The sequence below is a fragment of the Manis pentadactyla genome, chromosome 9 (assembly GCF_030020395.1).
Source record: "Manis pentadactyla isolate mManPen7 chromosome 9, mManPen7.hap1, whole genome shotgun sequence".
Lineage (NCBI taxonomy): Eukaryota > Metazoa > Chordata > Mammalia > Pholidota > Manidae > Manis > Manis pentadactyla.
The window spans coordinates 23,860,437-23,877,177 of record NC_080027.1 but is presented as its reverse complement, the minus strand read 5'-3'; the positions used below and the strand labels follow the sequence as shown (position 1 = coordinate 23,877,177).

Here is a 16,741-nt window from a genome sequence, read left to right as displayed (position 1 = left end):
AGGAAGCAGCTCATTCCTTTCAGAAAGGGATTTCTTAATGAAATGGTTCAACACAATCACCCTTGTGCAGGGAGTTCTGATTCCTAACAGCTGATTGTAGCGATCATTCCCACAAGCTCACCCATTCACACACTGCCTCATCCGTAGATGCCACAGGTCAGTAGCAGGCATCTGAGCTGCGCCGTTGGGTCAATCCTGATCCAGCACCCAGCCATGTGGAGGATGGTTTAAGGCAGTGCTAGGGAGCCCGAGGGAGTTTGCACCTTTCCCTCCGCCTTTTGTGTGGAATCTGAGGACCTCCAGCTTTGGCTTCAGGCTTCTGCAGGGTTTGTTGAGGCTCAGTGGGAGTGTGCTCACCAGCTTTGCTGCCAGATGCATGCCATTGTGTCACCTCGCGACGCCTGCTTGATAGGAACAATTACGTTGTCTGTCATCTGAGGGGAGCTCCAGGACTAAGTCCTCCCACCACAGAAGGCCTCCCACTCGCACACCCTCTCCATCTCACTCCTTCCAATCTTCCTTCTTCTCTGTCTGCTGATTTACCCATTAACTTCTGCCCAGTTTTGGCTCACTCTGACTATAATTGTGTGCCATTTGGCTAGTGGCTCTGAAAACAGCTTCAGCTCCTGCCATTCTAAACTTACCGTTTAGCAACACTGAACCCTTTACCCTAGTCTGAGCACACCTGCAGTGTTGTCACTCCTAACTTCACATGTGCTCACATCACAGGAAATACTCTTTCTTCCTGTTAGTTTTCCACATTGGTGCACCTGACAACTCCTTTCTTTCCTTCATGACTCCATTCGGTTCTTTTCTTCTCTGGGAAGCTTCCCTTGGCCACCCATCTCCAACCATCTACCATGTGCATTTCTTTTCTGAAAAATGGAAGGCGTTTGAGGGCCAAGGTACAGTGACCTATTCTTTGCATCCCTGATGCCTGCTCTATGGGCAGAAGTCCTGTGAGTATTTATTGGATGAATGAATGAAATCAATCCCGTGGTCATACTTAATAACCCACTTAAGAAACATTTTTAGTATTATTTTTGGGTAGCAGTCTGGCATAGAAGTTCTATGCACCAATAGAGAGAGTTTTGAGTACTTAATTAATCAATTTACTTATACTTGACTATCCTTGGCTTAACAAAGCTCCAAACCATAAGTGGTTAAAGAGTTTATACCAAGCTGAGCTGCGGCCTTTCATATATCACAGAAGATGCTCTCCTTTACCAATGGGGTCAGTTTTATAGGTGTGCAGACTTTGCAGTGGCGCAGGGCCCCTTGCTTAAAAGGGCTGCATGTTGGTTTAATGCTCTGCTATGGCTGTACTGACTTCTCAACATTTTCTAAACAAGGGGCCCGGCATCTGTAACTTGCATAGGACCTCATAATCATGGCTCCGGTGCTGTGTAAAATCTAGAAGGATAGCCAGCCCAACTGGTGAGCCCCAGGAAGTTTATGGTTTATTGAGGATCTCCCTGTCTCTGCTTGGTGCTATCTCCAATCTTTTTTTTTGACAATTCAAAAAGCCACAGGACTACTAACCCCCAGAATTGGTATTTTGCCCATGAGAATGTGCTAGGGTCAGTCATCACCCAGTGAAAACCTTTTAAGAGGCAGTTAAAACAGAAGTAATTAGAGAATCTATTTAAAAGTCTAACTTGAAAAGTAATTACAATCTCATGCACCTCACAGTAACTTTCTGTTTTATTCCAAATCATCTGAAAGAATATTTTAAAGATGGAAAAGAGCAGTCAGTTTGAGCTCTTTCGCTGTTATGGGATTTTACTTGCCTGCCACAGACAATGAGAAAAGAATTTTAGGCTAGCCATTTTCTTCTATAGCTTAAGTGTAACAAATAGTTTTTTGTTTTTTTTTTTAAATTATTGAAGGGTAGTTGACACACAGTATTACATTACATTAGTTTCAGGTGTACAACACAGTGATTCAACATTTATATACATGACAGTTCTAGGTACCAGCTATCACCATACCAAGCTGTTACAATATCTTGACTATATTCATTACATCCCGGTTACATATTATTTTACCATTGGAAGTGTATACTTTCTTTTTTTTTTTTTTTTTTGTGAGGGCATCTCTCATATTTATTTATCACATGGTTGTTAACAACAATAAAATTCTGTATAGGGGAGTCAATGCTCAATGCACAATCATTAATCCACCCCAAGCCTAATTTTCGTCAGTCTCCAATCTTCTGAGGCATAACAAACAAGTTCTTACATGGAGAACAAATTCTTACATAATGAATAAGTTACATAGTGAACAGTACAAGGGCAGTCATCACAGAAACCTTCGGTTTTGCTCATGCATTATGAACTATAAACAGTCAGTTCCAATATGAATACTCATTTATACTTGATTTATATGTGGATACCACATTTCTCTCTTTATTATTATTATTTTTAATAAAATGCTGAAGTGGTAGGTAGATACAAGATAAAGGTAGAAAACAAAGTTTAGTGTTGTAAGAGAGCAAATGTAGATGATCAGGTGTGTGCCTGTAGACTATGTGTTAATCCAAGCTAGACCAGGGCAATAAAACATCCACGTATGCAGAAGATTTCTCTCAGAACGGGGGGGTGAGGTTCTAAGCCACACCTCTGTTGATCCCCAATTTCTCACCTGATGACCCCCCTGTGACTGTGCCTGTCTTAGGTTGTTCCTCCCTTGAGGAATCTTACCCGTCTCTGGCTAACCAGTCATCTTCCGGGGCCATACAGGGAAATGTAAAGTTGGTAAGTGAGAGGGAAGCCTTATTGTTTGAAATGGTTAGCTTTTTATTTCTTTGCATATTTATGCCCTGTAGCTTCTATGCCCAGCATTTGTCTTGAGGTATCTTTACCACTTGGAAGAATTATGATACTCGGTAAATTTGATATGAGGCACGAATTCTATTTAAGGGTTGTAATTAGGAAGGAAGGAGAAAAGCTATAGAAGTAGCAGGCGGAAGAAAACATGGGAAGATTGATTATTTCTTTGACATATCTTCTTGTAGAGTAACTTCAGCATGTATAGGTTTTAAGCTACTACTTAAATTGCGCACACACATTAACATAATAGGAGCATAGTTACATAACCAAAGCATACCTGTAATTACCGGCCATCTCCAGTGAAACCAAGAAAACCAGTTAGGCACCTTACGCATTTGTGAAAACTTATCTATGATATGGTGGATATTGTCCAATTGAACTTGAACACTCTGAGAGAAATCAGACAAATTAAAACAACCCATTCCTGGGGAATGTTCACATCCCTTATGTTCTTTTAACAGTAAATAGTCTGTAGTTGTAAGACTTTGGAGCGCTACAATTTGCACTTCTCCTAATTCTTGATTGAGTTCCAACAGTATAGATCCAGTCAAATTTGTTGTTTTACTGTATGCACAGGCCAGCTTAGATATCTCCTTCCTCATTCCCATGGCAAGTCCAGGAACTGGTGGGATGAGTGCATCTACACCTGTAGCAGTGCGTGGATCTTTGTTGGGGTTTTTTGATGATCATCTTCTGGCATGAGTCTTCCAGAGAGTGCTGATGTTGGAAGTTCTTTTTCATATCGTATCTTAGTTCATTTTCAGGGTAGCCCAATTAGGCTTTGATCCTCTGTATAAACACAAACAGACCCTTTGCCTACACTTTTATATGCCCTTTATACTCTTGTGTAGAACTCATTGGAGGTTACCACACAGGAACTGCCCTTTTTTTTTTTTTTTTGGTATCACTAATCTACACTTACATGATGAATATTATGTTTACTAGGCTCTCCCCTATACCAGGTCCCCCCTATAAACCCCTTTACAGTCACTGTCCATCAGCGTAGCAAACTGTTGTAGAATCACTACTTGTCTTCTCTGTGTTGTACAGCCCTCCCCTTTCTCCCACCCCGCTATGGATGCTAATCTTAATACCCCTCTTTTTCTCCCCACCTTATCCCTCCCTACCCACCCATCCTCCCCAGTCCCTTTCCCTTTGGTACCTGTTAGTCCATTCTTGAGTTCTCTGATTCTGTTGCTGTTTTGTTCCTTCAGTTTTTCCTTTGTTCTTATATTCCACAGATGAGTGAAATCATTTGGTATTTCTCTTTCTCTGCTTGGCTTGTTTCACTGAGCATAATGCCCTCCAGCTCCATCCAAGTTGCTGCAAATGGTTGGATTTGCCCTTTTCTTATGGCTGAGTAGTATTCCATTGTGTATATGTACCACATCTTCTTTATCCATTCATCTATCGATGGACATTTAGGTTGCTTCCAATTCCTGGCTATTGTAAATAGTGCTGCGATAAACATAGGGGTGCACTGATCTTTCTCATACTTGATTGCTGCATTCTTAGGGTAAATTCCTAGGAGTGCAAATCCTGGGTCAAATGGTAAGTCTGTTTTGAGCATTTTGATGTACCTCCATACTGCTTTCCACAATGGTTGAACTAACTTACATTCCCACCAGCAGTGTAGGAGGGTTCTCCTTTCTCCACAGCCTCGCCAACATTTGTTGTTGTTTGTCTTTTGGATGGCAGCCATCCTTACTGGTGTGAGGTGATACCTCATTGTAGTTTTAATTTGAATTTCTCTGATAATTAGAGATGTGGAGCATCTTTTCATGTGTCTGTTGGCCATCTGTATTTCTTTTTTGGAGAACTGTCTGTTCAGTTCCTCTGCCCATTTTTTAATTGGGTTATTTGTTTTTTGTTTGTTGAGGCGTGTGAGCTCTTTATATATTCTGGACGTCAAGCCTTTATCGGATGTGTCATTTTCAAATATATTCTCCCATACTGTAGGGATCCTTTTTGTTCTATTGATGGCGTCTTTTGTTGTACAGAAGCTTTTCAGCTTAATATAGTCCCACTTAACTCATTTTTGCTGTTGTTTTCCTTGCCCGGGGAGATATGTTCAAGAAGAGGTCACTCATGTTTATGTCTAAGAGGTTTTTGCCTATGTTTTCTTCCAAGAGTTAATGGTTTCATGATTTACATTCAGGTCTTTGATCCATTTTGAGTTTACTTTTGTATATGGGGTTAGACAATGGTCCAGTTTCATTCTCCTACATGTAGCTGTCCAGTTTTGCCAGCACCACCTGTTGAAGAGACTGTCATTTCGCCATTGTATGTCCATGGCTCCTTTATCAAATATTAATTGACCATATATGTCTGGGTTAATGTCTGGATTCTCTAGTCTGTTCCATTGGTCTGTGGCTCTGCTCTTGTGCCAGTACCAAATTGTCTTGATTACTATGGCTTTATAGTAGAGCTTGAAGTTGGGGAGTGAGATCCCCCCTACTTTATTCTTCTTTCTCAGGATTGCTTTGGCTATTCGGGGTCTTTGGTGTTTCCATATGAATTTTTGAATTATTTGTTCCAGTTCATTGAAGAATGTTGCTGGTAGTTTCATAGGGATTGCATCAAATCTGTATATTGCTTTGGGCAGGATGGCCATTTTGACGATATTAATTCTTCCTAGCCACGAGCATGGGATGACTTTCCATCTGTTAGTGTCCCCTTTAATTTCTCTTAAGAGTGACTTGTAGTTTTCAGAGTATAAGTCTTTCACTTCCTTGGTTAGGTTTATTCCTAGGTATTTTATTTTTTTTGATGCAATTGTGAATGGAGTTGTTTTCCTGATTTCTCTTTCTGTTGGTTCATTGTTAGTGTATAGAAAAGCCACAGATTTCTGTGTGTTGATTTTGTATTCTGCAACTTTGCTGTATTCCGATATCAGTTCTAGTAGTTTTAGGGTGGAGTCTTTAGGGTTTTTTATGTACAGTATCATGTCATCTGCAAATAGTGACAGTTTGACTTCTTCTTTACCAATCTGGATTCCTTGTATTTCTTTGTTTTGTCTGATTGCCGTGGCTAGGACCTCCAGTACTATGTTAAATAACAGTGGAGAGAGTGGGCATCCCTGTCTAGTTCCCGATCTCAGAGGAAATGCTTTCAGCTTCTCGCTGTTCAATATAATGTTGGCTGTGGGTTTATCATAGATGGCCTTTATTATGTTGAGGTACTTGCCCTCTATTCCCATTTTGCTGAGAGTTTTTATCATGAATGGATGTTGAACTTTGTCAAATGCTTTTTCAGCATCTATGGAGATGATCATGTGGTTTTTGTCTTTCTTTTTGTTGATGTGGTGGATGATGTTGATGGACTTTCGAATGTTGTACCATCCTTGCATCCCTGGGATGAATCCCACTTGTTCATGGTGTACGATCCTTTTGATGTATTTTTGAATTCGGTTTGCTAATATTTTGTTGAGTATTTTTGCATCTACGTTCATCAGGGATATTGGTCTGTAGTTTTCTTTTTTGGTGGGGTCTTTGCCTGGTTTTGGTATTAGGGTGATGTTAGCTTCATAGAATGAGTTTGGGAGTATCCCCTCCTCCTCTATTTTTTGGAAAACTCTAAGGAGAATGGGTATTATGTCTTCCCTGTATGTCTGATAAAATTCCGAAGTAAATCCATCTGACCCGGGGGTTTTGTTCTTTGGGAGTTTTTTGATTACCGCTTCAGTTTCGTTGCTGGTAATTGGTCTGTTTAGATTTTCTGTTTCTTTCTGGGTCAATCTTGGAAGGTTGTATTTTTCTAGGAAGTTGTCCATTTCTCCTAGGTTTCCCAGCTTGTTAGCATATAGGTTTTCATAGTCTTCTCTAATAATTCTTTGTATTTCTGTGGGGTCCGTCGTGATTTTTCCTTTCTCGTTTCTGATACTGTTGATTTGTGTTGACTCTCTTTTCTTCTTAATAAGTCTGGCTAGAGGCTTATCTATTTTGTTTATTTTCTCGAAGAACCAGCTCTTGCTTTCATTGATTTTTGCTATTGTTTTATTCTTCTCAATTTTATTTATTTCTTCTCTGATCTTTATTATGTCCCTCCTTCTGCTGACCTTAGGCCCCATTTGTTCTTCTTTTTCCAATTTCAATAATTGTGACATTAGACTGTTCATTTGGGATTGTTCTTCCTTTTTTAAATATGCTTGGATTGCTATATACTTTCCTCTTAAGACTGCTTTTGCTGTGTCCCACAGAAGTTGGGGCTTGGTGTTGTTGTTGTCATTTGTTTCCATATATTGCTGGATCTCCATTTTGATTTGGTCATTGATCCATTGATTATTTAGGAGCATGTTGTTAAGCCTCCATGTGTTTGTGAGCCTCTTCGCTTTCTTTGTACAGTTTATTTCTAGTTTTATGCCTTTGTGGTCTGAAAAGTTGGTTTGTAGGATTTCAATCTTTTGGAATTTTCTGAGGCTTTTTTTGTGGCCTAGTATGTGGTCTATTCTGGAGAATGTTCCATGTGCACTTGAGAAGAATGTATATCCTGTTGCTTTTGGAGGTAGAGTTCTGTAGATGTCTATTAGGTCCATCTGCTCTACTGTGTTGTTCAGTGCTTCCGTGTCCTTACTTATTTTCTGCCCAGTGGATCTGTCCTTTGGAGTGAGTGGAGTGTTGAAGCCTCCTAGAATGAATGCACTGCAGTCTATTTCCCCCTTTAGTTCTGTTAGTATTTGTTCCACATATGCTGGTGCTCCTGTGTTGGGTGCATATATATTTAGAATGGTTATATCCTCTTGTTGGACTGAGCCCTTTATCATTATGTAGTGTCCTTCTTTATCTCTTGTTACTTTCTTTGTTTTGAAGTCTATTTTGTCTGATATTAGTACTGCAACCCCTGCTTTCTTCTCGCTGTTGTTTGCTTGAAATATGTTTTTCCATCCCTTGACTTTTAGTCTGTACATGTCTTTGGGTTTGAGGTTAGTTTCTTGTAAGCAGCATATAGATGGGTCTTGCTTTTTTATCCATTCTATTACTCTATGTCTTTTGATTGGTGCATTCAGCCCATTAACATTTAGGGTGACTATTGAAAGATATGTACTTATTGCCATTGCAGGCTTTAAATTCGTGGTTACCAAAGGTTCAAGGTTAGCCTCTTTAGTATCTTACTGCCTAACTTAGCTTGCTTATTGAGCTGTTATATACACTGTCTGGAGATTCTTTTCTTCTCTCCCTTCTTATTCCTCCTCCTCCATTTTTCATATGTTGGGTGTTTTGTGCTGTGCTCTTTCTAGGAGTGCTCCCATCTAGAGCAGTCCCTGTAAGATGTTCTGTAGAGGTGGTTTGTGGGAAGCAAATTCCCTCAGCTTTTGTTTGTCTGGGAATTGTTTAATCCCACCATCATATTTGAATGATAGTCGTGCTGGATACAGTATCCTTGGTTCAAGGCCCTTCTGTTTCATTGTATTAAATATATCATGCCATTCTCTTCTGGCCTGTAGGGTTTCTGTTGAGAAATCTGATGTTAGCCTGATGGGTTTTCCTTTATAGGTGACCTTTTTCTCTGTGGCTGCCTTTAAAATTCTTTCTTTGTCCTTGATCTTTGCCATTTAAATTATTATATGTCTTGGTGTTGTCCTCCTTGGATCCTTTCTGTTGGGGTTTCTGTGTATTTCTGTGGTCTGTTTGATTATTTCCTCCCCCAGTTTGCGGAAGTTTTCAGCAATTATTTCTTCTAAGATACTTTCCATCTCTTTTCCTCTCTCTTCTTCTTCTGGAACCCCTATAATACAGATATTGTTCCTTTTGGATTGGTCACACAGTTCTCTTAACATTGTTTCATTCCTGGAGATCCTTTTATCTCTCTCTATGTCAGCTTCTGTGCGTTCCTGTTCTCTGGTTTCAATTCCATCAATGGCCTCTTGCATTCTATCCATTCTGCTTATAAACCCTTCCAGAGTTTGTTTCATTTCTGTGATCTCCTTTCTGGCATCTGTGATCTCCCTCCGGACTTCATCCCATTTCTCTTGCGTATTTCTGTGCATCTCTGTCAGCATGTTTATGATTCTTATTTTGAATTCTATGTCAGGAAGACTGGTTAGGTCTGTCTCCTCTGGTGTTGTCTCTGTGATTTTTGTCTGCCTGTAGCTTTGCCTTTTCATGGTGATAGGAATAGTCTGCAGAACTGGGACGAGTGACGGCTGGAAGGACTTCCTTTCTTGTTGGTTTGTGGCCCTCCTCTCCTGGGAGAACAGCGACCTCTAGTGGTTTGTGCTGCGCAGCTGCGCGCAGACAAGGTTCCTGCTTCCTGCCCGGCTGCTATGGAGTTAATCTCCGCTGTTGCTGTGGGCGTGGCCTGGCTCGGGCAGCTACTCCAAAATGGTGGAGTCGCGTTGGAGCAGGAGCTGCTGGGAGGCTATTTATCTCCGTAAGGGGCCTCCCTGCTCCCTGCAGCCCAGGGGTTAGGGTGCCCAGAGATCCCCGGATTCCCTACCTCTGGATTAAGTGTCCTGCCCTGCCCCTTTAAGACTTCCAAAAAGCACCCGCCAAAACAAAACAATGACCACAAAAAAAAAAGAGAAAAAAAAAAGGTGGTCACTCGTTTTTCTTTATTCTCCGGCACCAGCCTCAGGCATCTGCTCACCGGTCTTGCTGCCCTGTTTCCCTAGTATTGGGGTCCCTGTCCCTTTAAGAGTTCCAAAAAGCGCTCGCCAGAGCAAAACAGAAAAAAAAAACAAAAAAAAATGGTCGCTCGCTTTTGTGGTGTCGTCCGGCGCCCGGCTTCCGGTGCCCCCTCACTGTTCTTGCTGCCCTGTTTCCCTAGCATCCAGGGCCCCCTGGGCACGCACTGTGTCTGCAGTCTGGCCCGGATGGCTGGGGCTGGGTGTTCGGCAGTCCTGGGCTCCGTCTCCCTCCCGCTCTGCCTGCTCTTCTCCCGCCGGGAGCTGGGGGGAGGGGCGCTCGGCTCCCGCGGGGCCGGGGCTTGTATCTTACCCCCTTCGCGAGGCGCTGGGTTCTCTCAGGTGCGGATGTGGTCTGGATATTGTCCTGTGTCCTCTGGTCTTTATTCTAGGAAGGGTTGTCTTTGTTATATTTTCATAGATATATGTGGTTTTGGGAGGAGATTTCCGCTGCTCTACTCACGCCGCCATCTTCCGCCCCTCTTCAACAAATAGTTTTAAAATGTATCCCTTGAAATACCTTGAGATTTTTGACAAAAAAATAATTTTCTAAGTAAACTTAGTGACTCTCTGAGCACAAACTAAAATGAGCAATAGAAATATTCAGAAAAAGATTCCTTATACAATAGGTAAGTATCTTTTTCTACAGTTATTTCAAATGGTATGTATGTCAATAATTAAAGTCACTGGAAAACAACATGGAAATTTGCTCTCCAAAATTGGTATTAAAGAATTATTTTCCATGTACTTGATTTTCATACTAGTTGTTTCACTTTTTACAAACATGATCTGTGTCTGCTGTGTAAAATCTAGAAATATAGGCAAAAAGGAAAAAACGAGTCAATGCTACCCTCTGTTGCAATTTGATAGGAGTCCCTTTTGCCTTTCCTCGTTACAAACGTGGATTCATAAATGACAGTTTTTGGTAACCTCCTTTATTCACTGACTTGCAAACACATTTCCGTATCACTGTATGCATTCTTTGGCACTTTTATATGATGATATATATAGTATTCTGTGATATGAGTATACTATGATTTATTCAACCAGTCCTCATTCTTGGGAAGTTGGGTAGTTACCAGTTTTTATTTCGCAAATGCAAATATCTATCTAGCCATAGTTTTTTATATATCTCTGAATGTTTTATGTACATTTTTAATAATAAATATTCCTGACTTCTCTGTGTTGCATCCTTTTGAGTTTCTTCAATTCTTTTAATACTTGTTTTTGCAGCAGGCATATGTATACAGGGTGCGTATCACCTACACTTAGTGCCTTCACACGCTCATGCACTTGGGTTGGTCCCTAGTTTTTTCTTCTGCCATTCAATGCTCATTATTCTCTGTGTGCCCAGCCTTGTGGTCAGTACTAGGGTACAAAGCTAGTAAGACACAGTCCCTCTGACTAAAAGATATATTAATCTAGTGGGAGAGAGAGTGTAAGTGTAACTAATAATGATGCAAAAATAATGTTAAGAGAAAACAGAAGGGTGTGACTGGGGAAATTAAGGAAGCTGTCCCAGAGGAGACTCTGCAAAGAATATGTCAGATTTTGACAAGGGAAGAAGGGAAAGAAAACATACCGAGTAGAAGGAAAAGCATGAGCAAAGGCCTGGAAGTGTAAATGTGCACGGTGTGCTCAGGAGCAGCTGGAGTAGACAGTACATGATGGAAGTCGGGCAGGAGAGCACCCTGAAAAGGTGGGCTGGGGCAGGTGGTGAGGGACCGGAAAGCCACTCTCACTCATTTTTACGTCTGATTGTAAGAGGTGAGAAGTTGGTTACAATCTTGAGCAGCTGAGGCCTGACTGGAGCCAGAGTTTTAAGAACTTAACACTGGTTAGGCTTGGCCAGGAGGGGCATCTCAGGCAGTTTGCAGTTAGGAGTCTCTTGCAGTGGTCTAGTCGAGAAAGGATGGGAGCGTCACGTGCCCGCGGGACCTGCCCATGAGACATTGAAGAGGTGTCTCTGATTCTAAGGGGAAAGGGAAACGGGGCCAGAGACATGCAGGGAACTCTAATTCTGTTTTAAGTAATTCCTCATCAAGTTGGTAAACTCCTTCAGTTATGGCTCATGTCTTTTGGGCTCCACTTGCCCTGGACACAATGCCTTGAGTGGTCAAGCATGTGGCACTTGGCAAATCCTTATTAAATAGCAGGGTCATAGCCAGTATCCGCTGTGACAGAGCAGAATCCTGGCACTTCTCAAAAGTAACTACCCTCTTTTAAGGTTAAGGCTGTCACAAGGGAACACAAGGACATACTCAAGAACCAAAGCTTTCTTTATCGTTTTTCTTCAAAGGATAATCCTTATAGCTTAGATAAAAGAGTGCCTTAATCATCAAGCCTGGATCATAACGACTGTGAAATCTAAATGCGCTTGTGGGATTTCAAGGACTGACAGATAGGAATTAATGAAGGCAGGAGAAGTGTGGGTTCAAAAACCAGTTACTACATTGCCTGGAGCGTGGGATCGGGACTGACTATAGTGGGACAATATGGAACTTTAAGGGGGAGATTGAAATATTCTATATCATGATGAAGGCCATGGTTCCAGGGGGATATACACGTTTAAAGAATTTATGAGCTGGACACTTAAAATGTGTTCATGCGATTGTACATGAATTATGACACCTCAATATATCAGTAAAGTTGATTTTTTTAAAAGGTGCTTAGAACCAAAATTAAAAGTATTAGCGAATGATGATTGAGATTATTTATAAATTTTTCTTCCCCATGTATCTATTCTGTATGAATTCAGTCCCTTTATGAAAACCAGTTTGCAGTAATTTTCTACAGCCCACGTGTTCCGTGTGCCCCCTGCGGGCCAGCTGCTGTACATTTGCTGGAGCGTATAGTGTGACTACCTCAGACAAAGTCTTGCCCAGACAGGGTCAAAGCAGCTGCCAACATAAAACCCTAAAGCAAGCAAAACAAAGCTCCTGTGGATTACTTAAGCTTAGGAGGAAGGGGGAGAACATTTTTTCAAGACCAGGTTAAAAACATCTCTGTGTTGGCCTGTTCACCATCCAGTTTGGGTGCTGATCCTAACCCCTGCAACAATATCAGATAGAAAGCGGAGTTCTGGGCCTGGGTTAGATCCCTGGGGACGATCCTAGGAGCCGGCATTATTTCTTACTGAGCTGTGAAAGCCTTGCTGTAAGCTGTGTGTGTGACCTCTGAGCAGTATGAGCTGTGTTGCACTTTCTCCCCATCCAGAAGATTCCAATAGCACGTCATGATCAGGCTTAATTTGGACTTCCCCTTTGGCAAGGCGGCCCACTTATGCTCAGGTCTGGCAACTTAATGAGCAGCTGTGGGGGATGGGGAGAGCAGTGCTTTGGAAATATAAACGGAACTAGCTCCATTGGTTTAACTTGGAAATGAAGCACAATGCTGGAAGATCATCTTAGACCTCAACTGACCTCAGTTCTGTCATTTAAAAAATGAAGAAACCTGAGATCCAGTGTTTAAGTGACTTGTCCAAGTACAGTTGTGTACTTTGGACAGACCATGGACTAGAAGCAAGATCTCCTATCTTCCAGGAATGGACCCCATGGCCTTCACCTTAAAGCATTCGAAACTTTGACTTTTATGTACAGCTCTTGCCGTTAAAAAGTCCATCTTTCCATCTGGCTGAATTGAGAGGAACCTAGCCTCCATTTAGAGACCTTCTGAGGGAGAGAATCTGAATACTCTTGGCAACCCACCCCACAACTCCACAGCCTTCCCTCCTGGGAATTTTTATGTGCTATTTTGGTAGTCCAACGTCACTCCACAAAGTACCACTACCTATTACTTCCTTTGAGCCAACAGAGATTTTAATCATTCTCTTTTTACTTGATCTTAATCCTCTGAAGGCCTGCCTGTTCCATTTGCTACCATTAACCTGCAGGAACTTCACTTGCAATGAAAGTCATACTTCTCTTGGTAACCTGTCATTTCAGCATTTTAAGAAGCTAAGTAGCTCTGTCCTCATTAAATTAGGCACAAATTGGAGACGAGAATTACATAGTTAAAAACACTGATACAAAATGATGGATTAAATATAACACATCGTGATGTGCAGTAAGAACATGTGACCAATTAGCAAACGAGTCTTCTAATCAGGTTCCTCTTTTCTGCTGGGTGTGTAGCAAAGGGAGGGTGATTTGAAGGATGGCATTTATCATACACCCTTGCATAGAAAGTTTCCCTTTTAGTGACATGACCCACGTTCATTTAACACAGATAACACACATCGCCTGGCAACACAGCAAAGACCCAAATGCCACACCAAAAGTACTGTCTCCAGATTGGCACTTACGGATCTGACTTAATTTCTAGAAATCACTGAGATCATTGCACTGTGTCTAAACTGGAATTTTAATACATTCCAAAAATTTATGCTGCCCTTTTCCTAGAGCTACCAAATCATAAGTGATGCCATTTAGCAGGCTTATTGGTTTGGGGTTTTTTTTCTCCCCCTTTTCTGCTCTTGCTTTCAAATCAGTCTGATTGGTAACAGGAGAGGGAAACAATAAATCTCCCAGTTCCTCCTGGTGCAAATGCTCAAGATAGTGTCAGAAGCAGAATGTATGGGAAGGTGGGGGCTGGAGGGAGTTGGGTCAGCAACTCAGTGGGGAGGGGATGGTTTTCTGCTGTGGTAAAGCAGAAAAGCCCTGTCACCAAGTTTAAATGAACAGAATCTGCTCAGAGGGGAGCCGTGGTCTTTGTGGGGCTGATTAATATCAGCCTCGTAAATGCAGTGCTTCAACAACAGAGCTAGCCCGCTGAGCAGGAATCTCCCAGAACACAGCATCTCCTGCTTGGGGATCTGAGCAGAGCCTCTGAGTAGGACTGGAAGGGAAGAGAAAACTGCAGACCAGAGCACAGGGGATATTTTTAATTAGATTTCAGCTGTCTGTCCCAGTGAAGGAAACACAGCCGTGAAAGCACCCTTCCTCTGGCCTTGGTCCCAGGGAGAGGCCGTGTGCAAGTGCACCCCCTGCCTCTCCAAGCTCTGCTGGTGGAAGCACTGTGGCTTTCAGAACAGTGAGGCAGAATTACCTTCTTCCTAAATGATCTGCAGGCCTGAAGAGGAAGCATGTCCAGGAGCAGATCTCGAGAAACCCTAAAGGGGATTGAGCAAATAGCCTAGGAAAATGGGACTCCACCGCTTGCACCTATGTAGAAATGCCAGCGGCAGCAGGCGAGCCCATCAGCCCCTGGTTTTGGCGTCAGCGAGGTGGCTTTTGCTGTTGTCAGCAGATGCTCAGATCAAAACCCTGTGTGAATTTCCTGCCCCCTCTTACTGTTGGAAAGAGTGGCATTCCGTGGGCTGAGGGTGGCAGTCCAACCTACAGGGAATGTGCATGGTTTGCAACCGATTTGGTGTGTTTATGCTGATCGCTGATGTGTTTCCATAAATGCACATGTTGGGAGGTGTCCTGAGACCATCCAATCAATCAAGGCAGCTTCTGGGGCATGCAACCCCCTCTGACACCCAGGCAGGGTTACTGTTTCTCAGGCACAAGCCTGATCACTTTCCACTCTGCATGTTCACCCCAGGGATTTATGTCGAAGAATTTAATCTTGCCGCCACTTCAAAAATAGCCGGAAGCTCTCCGTAAAAGCTCTGCTCTGGGGCCTTATTTCAAGGGGCAGCAAGGAAAGAGGAAAGCCTTCTTGTTTTTGACCCCAGCACCAATAAAATCAGAGGTTGATGTTTATATGTCACCGGGTGGTTGTTTTGAAGGATAAATAAAAGTAAATGATGAAACTTTGGAAAAAAATGGACTCTCTGGAATGCAACCAAGAACTAGCTCTCAGTGTTGACCTTTTGGTTAAAGCCACATAATGCAATTTATGTCATTCTCTCCAGATATATGACGTTATTGGTTTGCTGGGAATTTTGGCTTAAGGGAAATTGTACTTTGGGGGGAGGGGTAAATACATTTAACTCTTATTACTGCCAAATGTCCCTTGTTGAAGTGTTCATAATAGAAAACAACACGGGTTTCCGCCCACCCCTCTGAGAGCTTATATTCTAGGGACCCATGATTCACAGAAGAGATTTCTAGGTGGTTGTCACAGCTAGACCCCTGACTAATGACTGCCTTCAGTAAGGGCATTTAGAATCAAAATGATGTTTTTCCAGCCTACGAACTTGTTGCATTTTGCTTCTTATAAATGTTAATTCCTAGTGAATTTGAGGTGCACAAACCATGTTGAAGTACTGAGATCCTCTGATGAAATCAGTCTTCAGAACCAGAAGTCAATCCAACAATCCTTAACTAATTTGTTCGCTGTTAGTGGAGATTTCCTGGTTGATACATGTTAGCTTTAATATGTATTATGGTAAAATGGTATTTTGGTAACTAAGTACATTCCTTTAAATCATAGAGCTGGAGATGACCTGCTGACAAAGCTTCTCCCTTCTTTGATAGAGTGCTCCAGGCTCACTGGTCACCAGATTTATTCTTCCTCTTTATATCCCCTAGTCCTCATCCATTCTCATGGCAACGTATGCCATGTGAACTCTGATGACCTCAGATGTATAGCTCCAGCTGGGACCTCTCCTCTGATCTCCAGGCTCCCGTACTAACTTCCTACTTGAACCTCCACTTCAATAAAAAATGCCCATCTCAATCCTAATCTGCCCAAAACAGGGTCCCTGACCTGTCATCCAAATCCTAGCCCTCACACAGCGCTCTCCATCTCAGCTGATGGCAGCTCCCTCTTTTCAGCCAAAATCTTCGAGTCATCCTGGGATCTTCTCTTTCTCTCACATCCCATATCCTGCCAGATCCATGGTCAGAAACCAATCTCTTCTCACCACCTCCAAGTTCAGAACACATCCAGGACCCCCTCTGCACTCACTGTCCATGTGTTCAGAGTAGACTTGGAACCCAACCACTTCTCCCCACTTCCATCACCATCACCCCGTTTCGCATGCCTATTTTCCTGTGAGAGTCGGCCAGCCGCTCTGCTTCCTCTCTTGCTGTTCTTTATGCACCACCAACAGCCTGTGTGCTCCTGTTAAAATCTAAGTCACACCACAGGACTGTGCGCTCCCAGAGCCTGCAGTGTCTTCCCACCCTGCTACCGCGACACCACACCATCTGCTCCCAAACACTGTCACCCTGATCTCATCTAATGCTTCTTTCCTTGACTGCAGTCACAGTGGTCTTCCCGGCAGTGCTCCTCAAGCCCTCCAGGTGGGCCCCCTTCAGGGTCTCTGCCCTGTGGGTCCCTCTGCCTGGAGTATTCCTCCCTCATGTTGGTAGCTGCAGGCCCTCCCTTCCTTTGG

The 16,741-nt window shown here is 42.6% G+C and overlaps 1 protein-coding gene across 4 annotated transcripts in view; it reads left to right on the top strand.

The window, feature by feature from the left end:
* The window catches only part of FAT3 (FAT atypical cadherin 3), a 603,349-nt gene that overhangs the window by 525,993 nt on the left and 60,615 nt on the right, over positions 1–16,741 (top strand). The window lies entirely within an intron of this gene.